The sequence below is a fragment of the Melanerpes formicivorus genome, unplaced genomic scaffold (assembly GCF_026170545.1).
Source record: "Melanerpes formicivorus ecotype bairdi unplaced genomic scaffold, bMelFor1.0.p_v2 SCAF_260, whole genome shotgun sequence".
NCBI lineage: Eukaryota > Metazoa > Chordata > Aves > Piciformes > Picidae > Melanerpes > Melanerpes formicivorus.
The window spans coordinates 232,501-242,500 of NW_027142612.1; positions in this window are offsets into that span (position 1 = coordinate 232,501).

The following is a 10,000-nucleotide window of genomic DNA, read 5'->3' on the forward strand; positions in this document are numbered from 1 at the left end:
CCGGTTTGCGCGGAGCCCCCCCTTCCCGCCGTTGCCTCTTGCCGCTACCCCCGCCCCCCCCCCGCTGCCGGTTTGCGCGGAGCCCCCCCTTCCCGCCGTTGCCTCTTGCCGCTACCCCCCGCCCCCCCCCCCGCTGCCGGTTTGCGCGGAGCCCCCCCTTCCCGCCGTTGCCTCTTGCCGCTACCCCCGCCCCCCCCCCCGCTGCCGGTTTGCGCGGAGCCCCCCCCTTCCCGCCGTTGCCTCTTGCTGCTACCCCCGCCCCCCCCCCCGCTGCCGGTTTGCGCGGAGCCCCCCCTTCCCGCCGTTGCCTCTTGCCGCTACCCCCCGCCCCCCCCCCGCTGCCGGTTTGCGCGGAGCCCCCCCTTCCCGCCGTTGCCTCTTGCCGCTACCCCCCGCCCCCCCCCGCTGCCGGTTTGCGCGGAGCCCCCCCGCCTGCCGTTGCCTCTTGCCGCGGCCACCACCGCCCCCCCCCACACCCCCCGGCCCCCGTTACCGGTTTGCGCGGAGCCCCCCCTCCCGACGTTGCCTCTTGCCGCTGCTGCCACCCCCCAGCTCCCCACACCCCCCGGCTCCCGTTAGCGGTTTGCGCGGAGCCCCCCCTTCCCGCCGTTGCCTCTTGCCGCTACCCCCGCCCCCCCCCCCCCGCTGCCGGTTTGCGCGGAGCCCCCCCGCCTGCCGTTGCCTCTTGCCGCGGCCACCACCGCCCCCCCCACACCCCCCGGCCCCCGTTACCGGTTTGCGCGGAGCCCCCCCTCCCGACGTTGCCTCTTGCCGCTGCTGCCACCCCCAGCTCCCCACACCCCCCGGCTCCCGTTACCGCTTTGCACGGAGCCCCCCCGCCCGCCGTTATCTCTTGCCGCTGCCGCGACCCATCTCCCCCCCCCCCCGCCGCCGCTAACTGCCCCCCGAAGCCGCTAGCAGCTGGGCACCCCCCGCCAAAGCCGCCGCGGCTTCCCCTTCCCACATTGTCCCCTGGAGGGGGGATCGCGACGCGGGCTGCCGCTTCCCTCCCGGGCTGCCCGGCTGCTCTCTAACCCCTGCGACCGAGGCGGCGCTGTTAGGGCGGCCGTGCCGGTGCCCCTTGCCGCAGCTAGCCTCTCGCCGCTGCCCCTCCCGTCCGTCGTCCCCCGTCCCCCAAAACTTGCTGCTTTCCACGCTGGAGCCTGCACGGGGGAGGTTGCGCTCCGCTCCTCCGGCCCTAAAGCCGCCCTCGCCCGCCCCCCGGCTTGCCGCTTGGCTGGGCTGCCCGCCCGCCCGCTAATCCCCCCAACGCCCCCACCCCAAAAACACCCCAGCCCTACCGCATGCCGCTCCCCCTCTCCCCGCTCTCGCTGACCGCTGCCACCCCCCCCCCACCCCTCCCCCCCGAAACAAACCCCCCAGCCCTACCGCATGCCGCTCCCCCTCTCTCCCTAGCCTGCCCCCCCCGCCGTCGCTTGCTGCTGCCGCCGCCGCCGCCGCCGCCGCCGCCGCCGCCGCCGCCGCCGGGACCCGCCTCGGTCTGGTGGCGCGCGCTCGGAGATCCCCGGCTACCCGTCCGTCCGTCCCTCCCTCCCGCCCCGCCCCGGGGGAGGGCCCGGGGCAGCGCGGGCAGGCGGGGAGCAAAAAAAGGCGCGGGCGCCAAAAAACGTCGGGGTCCCGGGGTGGCGGAGGGGGGCGGCGGCGGGGGGCGGCGGCGGGTACACGGCGCCGGGTCCAGGGCGCCGGGTCCAGCCCGTCCCGGGGCGGGGACAGGTGGTGTCGTCCGTCCCCGCCCCCGTAACCTGCTCTGAAGCATCCGCTTCCCGCCGCGGTTCGCCCTCCACCCCCCCGCCGCACACGCAGCTGCCGCTTCCCGCCGCCTCTGCCCCCCGCCCCGGGATCAACCACCCGCCGGGTCCAGCCGGTCCCGGTCCCGGGAACCTGCTCCCGGGGCCAGCCGGAGCCACGCCCCCTCCTCTGACGCTTCCAGCTGCCGCCTCCCCTCCCACCCCCCAAACTCACACTGGCCCTCGCCGGCCCGCCCACCCGCCTACCTGCTTGCCCGCCGCCGCTGGGTGGCGTGCCGGACACTCTCGCACACAGGTACACAGACAGGGACACAGGGACACAGGCACTCAGGCACACAGGGACACAGGGACACAGGGACACAAGGACACAGGGACACAGGCACTCAGGCACTCAGGCACTCAGGGACACAGGGACACAGGGACACAGGCACTCAGGCACTCAGGGACACAGGGACACAGGGACACAGGGACACAGGCACTCAGGCACTCAGGCACTCAGGGACACAGGGACACAGGGACACAGGCACTCAGGCACTCAGGGACACAGGGACACAGGCACTCAGGCACACAGGGACACAGGTGGCGGGCCGGAGGCCGCTCTCCACTGTGTGGCAGGGGTCCAAGAGCCACCCCAGCCCAACCCAGAGGGTCTTTTGCACCTCTCTAGAGGCCACCCAGAGACCCCAGGCCGCAGCAGAAGCCTCCCCCGCACGCTCTGCAGGCTTCCGACCCACCCCAGGCCGCAGCAGAAGCCTCTCCCGCACGCTCTGCAGGCTTCTCAGCCACCCCAGGCCGCAGCAGAAGCCTCTCCCGCACGCCCTGCAGGCTTCTCAGCCACCCCAGGCCGCAGCAGAAGCCTCCCCCGCACGCTCTGCAGGCTTCTCAGCCACCCCAGGCCGCAGCAGAAGCCTCTCCCGCACGCTCTGCAGGCTTCTCAGCCACCCCAGGCCGCAGCAGAAGCCTCTCCCGCACGCTCTGCAGGCTTCTCAGCCACCCCAGGCCGCAGCAGAAGCCTCTCCCGCACGCTCTGCAGGCTTCTCAGCCACCCCAGGCCGCAGCAGAAGCCTCTCCCGCACGCTCTGCAGGCTTCTCAGCCACCCCAGGCCGCAGCAGAAGCCTCCCCCGCACGCTCTGCAGGCTTCTCAGCCACCCCAGGCCCCAACAGAAGCCTCTCCCGCACGCTCTGCAGGCTTCTCAGCCACCCCAGGCCGCAGCAGAAGCCTCTCCCGCACGCTCTGCAGGCTTCCGTCCCACCCCAGGCCGCACCAGAAGCCTCCCCCGCACGCTCTGCAGGCTTCTCAGCCACCCCAGGCCCCAACAGAAGCCTCTCCCGCACGCTCTGCAGGCTTCCGACCCACCCCAGGCCGCAGCAGAAGCCTCCCCCGCACGCTCTGCAGGCTTCTCAGCCACCCCAGGCCGCACCAGAAGCCTCCCCCGCACGCTCTGCAGGCTTCTCAGCCACCCCAGGCCGCACCAGAAGCCTCCCCCGCACGCTCTGCAGGCTTCTCAGCCACCCCAGGCCCCAACAGAAGCCTCTCCCGCACGCTCTGCAGGCTTCCGACCCACCCCAGGCCCCAACAGAAGCCTCTCCCGCACGCTCTGCAGGCTTCTCAGCCACCCCAGGCCGCACCAGAAGCCTCCCCCGCACGCTCTGCAGGCTTCCGACCCACCCCAGGCCGCAGCAGAAGCCTCTCCCCGCACGCCCTGCAGGCTTCTCAGCCACCCCAGGCCGCAGCAGAAGCCTCTCCCCGCACGCTCTGCAGGCTTCTCAGCCACCCCAGTCCGCACCAGAAGCCTCTCCCGCACGCTCTGCAGGCTTCTCAGCCACCCCAGGCCGCAGCAGAAGCCTCTCCCGCACGCTCTGCAGGCTTCTCAGCCACCCCAGGCCGCACCAGAAGCCTCTCCCGCACGCTCTGCAGGCTTCTCAGCCACCCCAGGCCCCAACAGAAGCCTCCCCCGCACGCTCTGCAGGCTTCTCAGCCACCCCAGGCCGCACCGGAAGCCTCTCCCGCACGCTCTGCAGGCTTCCGACCCACCCCAGGCCGCACCAGAAGCCTCCCCCGCACGCTCTGCAGGCTTCTCAGCCACCACAGGCCGCACCAGAGGATCTTTTGCACCTCTCTGGACGCCACCCAGAGACTCCAGGCCGCACCAGAGGCCCCCCCCCCAACCATTTACAGGCTGCAGTGCCAGCCTAGGCCCTGCTGGCAGCCTCCCTTGTCTGCTTTGGAAGGCCTCCCATCCACTCCAGACCTGCCTGGAGGCCTCCCTCGACTGCTCCCGGGGCCCTCGAAGCCACCCTAGGCCTTTCTGGAGGACCTGCTCGACCGCTCGGGCGGCTTCTGACGCACCCTCGGCCATCCGGCGCCCAGCAGCTCCCAGGGACAGGCACCGGCCTCCCCCTCCGGCCGCCCCTGGGGCCGGGGGTGGCTCGGACTCGGCGCCCCCAACGTGTCGTCCCGTCCCCCCCCCCCCCCCGCACCGCCGAACATTCGCTGCAGCCGAGGGCTTGCCGCTCGACGCCTACCCCACCCGCCCAGCCCCCCGCTGCCGCCCGGCGCTGCCCCGGCCGCTGCGCCCCGCCTCTCATCGCTCCCCCCACCCGGCAACCGGCCGCCGGGCACGGCAAGTCCCAGGGCAGGGAACAGGTGCTGCCGGGACCCCCGTGCTGGCTGCCGGCTTCCCGGGGCTGCCCCGGGCACGGACAGGTCGCCCCCCCGCCCCGGCGAATGTTCACCGAACCGGCTGCCGGCTGCCTTCGAGCACCCCCCGCCCCCCCGCCACTATCGTCCCCCCCGCCCCCCCTCCGCCTCCGCTGCCGCTTCTCCCCGCACCGCCTCCACTGCCTCCCCCCGCCGCCGGCGAACGAGTCGCCGGATCCGTAGGGTGCCGGGAGCCCGAACGGCGAGCGGCTCCGGCTGCTGCCGGGACCCGCGGGGCTTCGAGCCGCTCCGGCCGCGCCCGGGACCCCGTGCCGGAAGCCGGCATCCCGGGACGGCCCCGGGACGGCCCCGGTCGCCGGCCGGGTGATGTTCAGCGAAGCGGCTGCCGCCAGTCTTTGGGCCTCCCCCGTGCCGGGGCCGCGGGGATTCGAGCCGGTCCGGCCGCGGCCGGGATCCCGGGCCGGACGATGGCTTCCCGGGCCGGTCCCGGTCGCCTCCCGGGTGACGTTCACCGAAGCGGCTGCCGGCTGTCTTCGAGCCCCCCCCCGCCTCCGCCTCCGCTGCCGCTTCTCCCCGCACCCCCTCCACTGCCTCCCCCCGCTGCCGGCGAACGAGTCGGCGGATCCATACCGTCCCGAGAGCCCGAGGCGGCGGCACCCAGTGCGGGTCCGGCCGAGGCCGGGACCCCGTGCCTGTCGCAGGCTTCCCGGGACGGCCCCGGAACGGCCGCGGTCGCCGGCCGGGTGACGTTCACCGAAGCGGCTGCCGGCTGTCTTCGAGCCCCCCCCCCCTCCGCCTCCGCTGCCGCTTCTGCCCGCACCTCCTTCACTGCCTCCCCCCGCCGCCCGCGAACGAGTCGGCGGATCCGTAGGGTGCCGGGAGCCCGAACGGCGAGCGGCTCCGGCTGCTGCCGGGACCGCGGGGATTCGAGCCGCTCCGGCCGCGGCCGGGACCCCCGTGCCGGAAGCCGGCATCCCGGGACGGCCCCGGGACGGCCCCGGTCGCCGGCCGGGTGACGTTCAGCGAAGCGGCTGCCGCCAGTCTTTGGGCCTCCCCCGTGCCGGGGCCGCGGGGCTTCGAGCCGGTCCGGCCGTGGCCGGGATCTCGTGCCGAACGTCGTCTTCCCGGGACGGTCCCGGGAGGGCCCCAGTCTCCTCCCGGGTGACGTTCACCGAAGCGGCTGCCGGCTGTCTTCGAGCCCCCACCCCTGCCGTGGCCGCGGGGATTCGCCCCGGTCCGGCAGCTGACGGTTCCCTGTGCCGGACGCCGGCTTCCCGGGACTGCCCCGGGCCGGTCCCGGTCGCCTCCCGGGTGACGTTCACCGAAGCGGCTGACGGCTGTCTCCGAGCACCCCCCCCCCCCCTCCGCCTCCGCTGCCGCTTCTGCCCGCACCTCCTTCACTGCCTCCCCCCCGCCGCCCGCGAACGAGTCGGCGGATCCGTAGGGTGCCGGGAGCCCGAACGGCGAGCGGCTCCGGCTGCTGCCGGGACCGCGGGGATTCGAGCCGCTCCGGCCGCGGCCGGGACCCCGTGCCGGAAGCCGGCATCCCGGGACGGCCCCGGGACGGCCCCGGTCGCCGGCCGGGTGACGTTCAGCGAAGCGGCTGCCGCCAGTCTTTGGGCCTCCCCCGTGCCGGGGCCGCGGGGCTTCGAGCCGGTCCGGCCGCGGCCGGGATCTCGTGCCGAACGTCGTCTTCCCGGGACGGTCCCGGGAGGGCCCCAGTCTCCTCCCGGGTGACGTTCACCGAAGCGGCTGCCGGCTGTCTTCGAGCCCCCCACCCCTGCCGTGGCCGCGGGGATTCGCCCCGGTCCGGCAGCTGACGGTTCCCTGTGCCGGACGCCGGCTTCCCGGGACTGCCCCGGGCCGGTCCCGGTCGCCTCCCGGGTGACGTTCACCGAAGCGGCTGACGGCTGTCTCCGAGCACCCCCCCCCCCCCTCCGCCTCCGCTGCCGCTTCTGCCCGCACCTCCTTCACTGCCTCCCCCCGCCGCCCGCGAACGAGTCGGCGGATCCGTAGGGTGCCGGGAGCCCGAACGGCGAGCGGCTCCGGCTGCTGCCGGGACCGTGGGGATTCGAGCCGCTCCGGCCGCGGCCGGGACCCCGTGCCGGAAGCCGGCATCCCGGGACGGCCCCGGGACGGCCCCGGTCGCCGGCCGGGTGACGTTCAGCGAAGCGGCTGCCGCCAGTCTTTGGGCCTCCCCCGTGCCGGGGCCGCGGGGCTTCGAGCCGGTCCGGCCGCGGCCGGGATCTCGTGCCGAACGTCGTCTTCCCGGGACGGTCCCGGGAGGGCCCCAGTCTCCTCCCGGGTGACGTTCACCGAAGCGGCTGCCGGCTGTCTTCGAGCCCCCACCCCTGCCGTGGCCGCGGGGATTCGCCCCGGTCCGGCAGCTGACGGTTCCCTGTGCCGGACGCCGGCTTCCCGGGACTGCCCCGGGCCGGTCCCGGTCGCCTCCCGGGTGACGTTCACCGAAGCGGCTGACGGCTGTCTCCGAGCACCCCCCCCCCCCCTCCGCCTCCGCTGCTGCTTCTGCCCGCACCTCCTTCACTGCCTCCCCCCGCCGCCCGCGAACGAGTCGGCGGATCCGTAGGGTGCCGGGAGCCCGAACGGCGAGCGGCTCCGGCTGCTGCCGGGACCGCGGGGATTCGAGCCGCTCCGGCCGCGGCCGGGACCCCGTGCCGGAAGCCGGCATCCCGGGACGGCCCCGGGACGGCCCCGGTCGCCGGCCGGGTGACGTTCAGCGAAGCGGCTGCCGCCAGTCTTTGGGCCTCCCCCGTGCCGGGGCCGCGGGGCTTCGAGCCGGTCCGGCCGCGGCCGGGATCTCGTGCCGAACGTCGTCTTCCCGGGACGGTCCCGGGAGGGCCCCAGTCTCCTCCCGGGTGACGTTCACCGAAGCGGCTGCCGGCTGTCTTCGAGCCCCCACCCCCTGCCGTGGCCGCGGGGATTCGCCCCGGTCCGGCAGCTGACGGTTCCCTGTGCCGGACGCCGGCTTCCCGGGACTGCCCCGGGCCGGTCCCGGTCGCCTCCCGGGTGACGTTCACCGAAGCGGCTGACGGCTGTCTCCGAGCACCCCCCCCCCCCCTCCGCCTCCGCTGCTGCTTCTGCCCGCACCTCCTTCACTGCCTCCCCCCGCCGCCCGCGAACGAGTCGGCGGATCCGTAGGGTGCCGGGAGCCCGAACGGCGAGCGGCTCCGGCTGCTGCCGGGACCGCGGGGATTCGAGCCGCTCCGGCCGCGGCCGGGACCCCGTGCCGGAAGCCGGCATCCCGGGACGGCCCCGGGACGGCCCCGGTCGCCGGCCGGGTGACGTTCAGCGAAGCGGCTGCCGCCAGTCTTTGGGCCTCCCCCGTGCCGGGGCCGCGGGGCTTCGAGCCGGTCCGGCCGCGGCCGGGATCTCGTGCCGAACGTCGTCTTCCCGGGACGGTCCCGGGAGGGCCCCAGTCTCCTCCCGGGTGACGTTCACCGAAGCGGCTGCCGGCTGTCTTCGAGCCCCCACCCCTGCCGTGGCCGCGGGGATTCGCCCCGGTCCGGCAGCTGACGGTTCCCTGTGCCGGACGCCGGCTTCCCGGGACTGCCCCGGGACAGCCCCGGTCGCCTCCCGGGTGACGTTCACCGAAGCTGCTGCCGCCTGTCTTTGTCCCCCCCCCCCGTGCTCTCCCTCAGGCGGGAGGTAGACGTGCTCTCCCTCGGCGAGTAGACGTGCTCTCCCTCGGCGAGTAGACGTGCTCTCCCTCGGCTAGTAGACGTGCTCTCCCTCGGCGAGTAGACGTGCTCTCCCTCGGCGAGTAGACGTGCTCTCCCTCGGCGAGTAGACGTGCTCTCCCTCGGCGAGTAGACGTGCTCTCCCTCGGCGAGTAGACGTGCTCTCCCTGGGCGAGTAGACGTGCTCTCCCTGGGCGAGTAGACGTGCTCTCCCTCGGCGAGTAGACGTGCTCTCCCTGGGCGAGTAGACGTGCTCTCCCTGGGCGAGTAGACGTGCTCTCCCTGGGCGAGTAGACGTGCTCTCCCTCGGCGAGTAGACGTGCTCTCCCTGGGCGAGTAGACGTGCTCTCCCTCGGCGAGTAGACGTGCTCTCCCTCGGCGAGTAGACGTGCTCTCCCTCGGCGAGTAGACGTGCTCTCCCTCGGCGAGTAGACGTGCTCTCCCTCGGCGAGGAGACGTGCTCTCCCTCGGCGAGTAGACGTGCTCTCCCTCGGCGAGTAGACGTGCTCTCCCTCGGCGAGTAGACGTGCTCTCCCTCGGCGAGTAGACGTGCTCTCCGCGGAGATCGCGCTTGTCGCCAAGGGGTCGCTGTTGCGCTCTGCCTCCGCCTACGTCATCGTACAAGCCGGCGTGATTTCTGCGACCTGCCGCTGGGCGGAGGTCGGCTGGTTGTGCGCTCGCGGAGCTGACGGCCCTCCAGTTCCGTATATGAGGGAACGAGTGACGCCGAGCACTCCCAGGGCAGCGCTGCCGAGCGGCTGCTCCAAGCCACCCGCCAGGCGGCTGGGCAGGGGTCCGTCTGGCTTCTCGGTGGCTTTCCCCCGGGTCAGAGAGGGGACCCGCGGGGCCGAGCAAAGGCGCGGCGGTTTGGAGCGGCCGCTGGCGCACCCTCAGCGGTGTTGGATGGGTTTCGCTCGTCCGTGAGCCGGAGCCCAGCCCGGGCTCGGCAACGAAAGAGGGGAGAAGAGAAAAAGTTGACGAGTGGCTGGCGCCGGCCACTGCCGAAGTGTGGAACCCCCGAAGCGAAGTTTGCCCGGTGGGGCCCGGGGGCAGAGAAAGCCGGGGAGACGTGGTGCCGGCGTCGGTCCCACCAAGAATGGAAAGCAAGCCCGTCCAGGCACGGCGAGAGAGAGCCCGGTAAGGGGCAGAGAGAGTTCCCAGCACTGGACCCTCTTCACGGGGGTTCCCCCCCATGGCCAAAGCCGCAGCCCGCGGGGGCACGGCATCTAAGGGAAAAGCCAGCGGCGGTGACTGGCCACTCGTATGCTATGGAGCCCGGCATGGGGGGAGGAGGGCAAGCCGGTGCCCCAGCACGGCTTCCTCCTGGCTCCAGAGGGGCGCCCCGTGATGGAGATGTAACTCGGTGCAGCTTGAGGGAAAATGCAAGCCCACATTTCGGGGAGGCAGAGGTGCCCTGTGAGCCGGTGCGGCCCGGTGCAGCTTGCCCCCCCCCCCCCATCTCTGGAGGGCGCCCCGTTTGCTCCTCCGGCGTGTTGCCCGCACGCCGAGCCCCGTGCCTGCTGGCTGCTCCCGAGGGCGGTGGCGGGTGCGCGTGGCTGTGTCTGTCCCAGAAGAGCGAGGCCGTGGGGCCTCCGCTGGCTTCCTTTCCTTCCGTCCTTGTTGATCGATGAGGCCTTTCGGGTCGCGTCGGAAAGGGCCCCCGGCCGGCAGGGCAAGGGCGGTCTTCCTTTCCACTTCGCTTCCCGTCGCGTGTGAGGTGTCGTCCTCGTTCCCCCAGCCCCGAGCGGCTCGAGCGGGGGGGAGCCGTGGCGTTAGCGGCCCGGCGCGTGCCTTGCCGCATCCTCCCCTTTCCACCTCCCCCCCGGCGCTGGGGCAGGGTTCGGGGACCGGTCTACCGCAACCGGCTTTG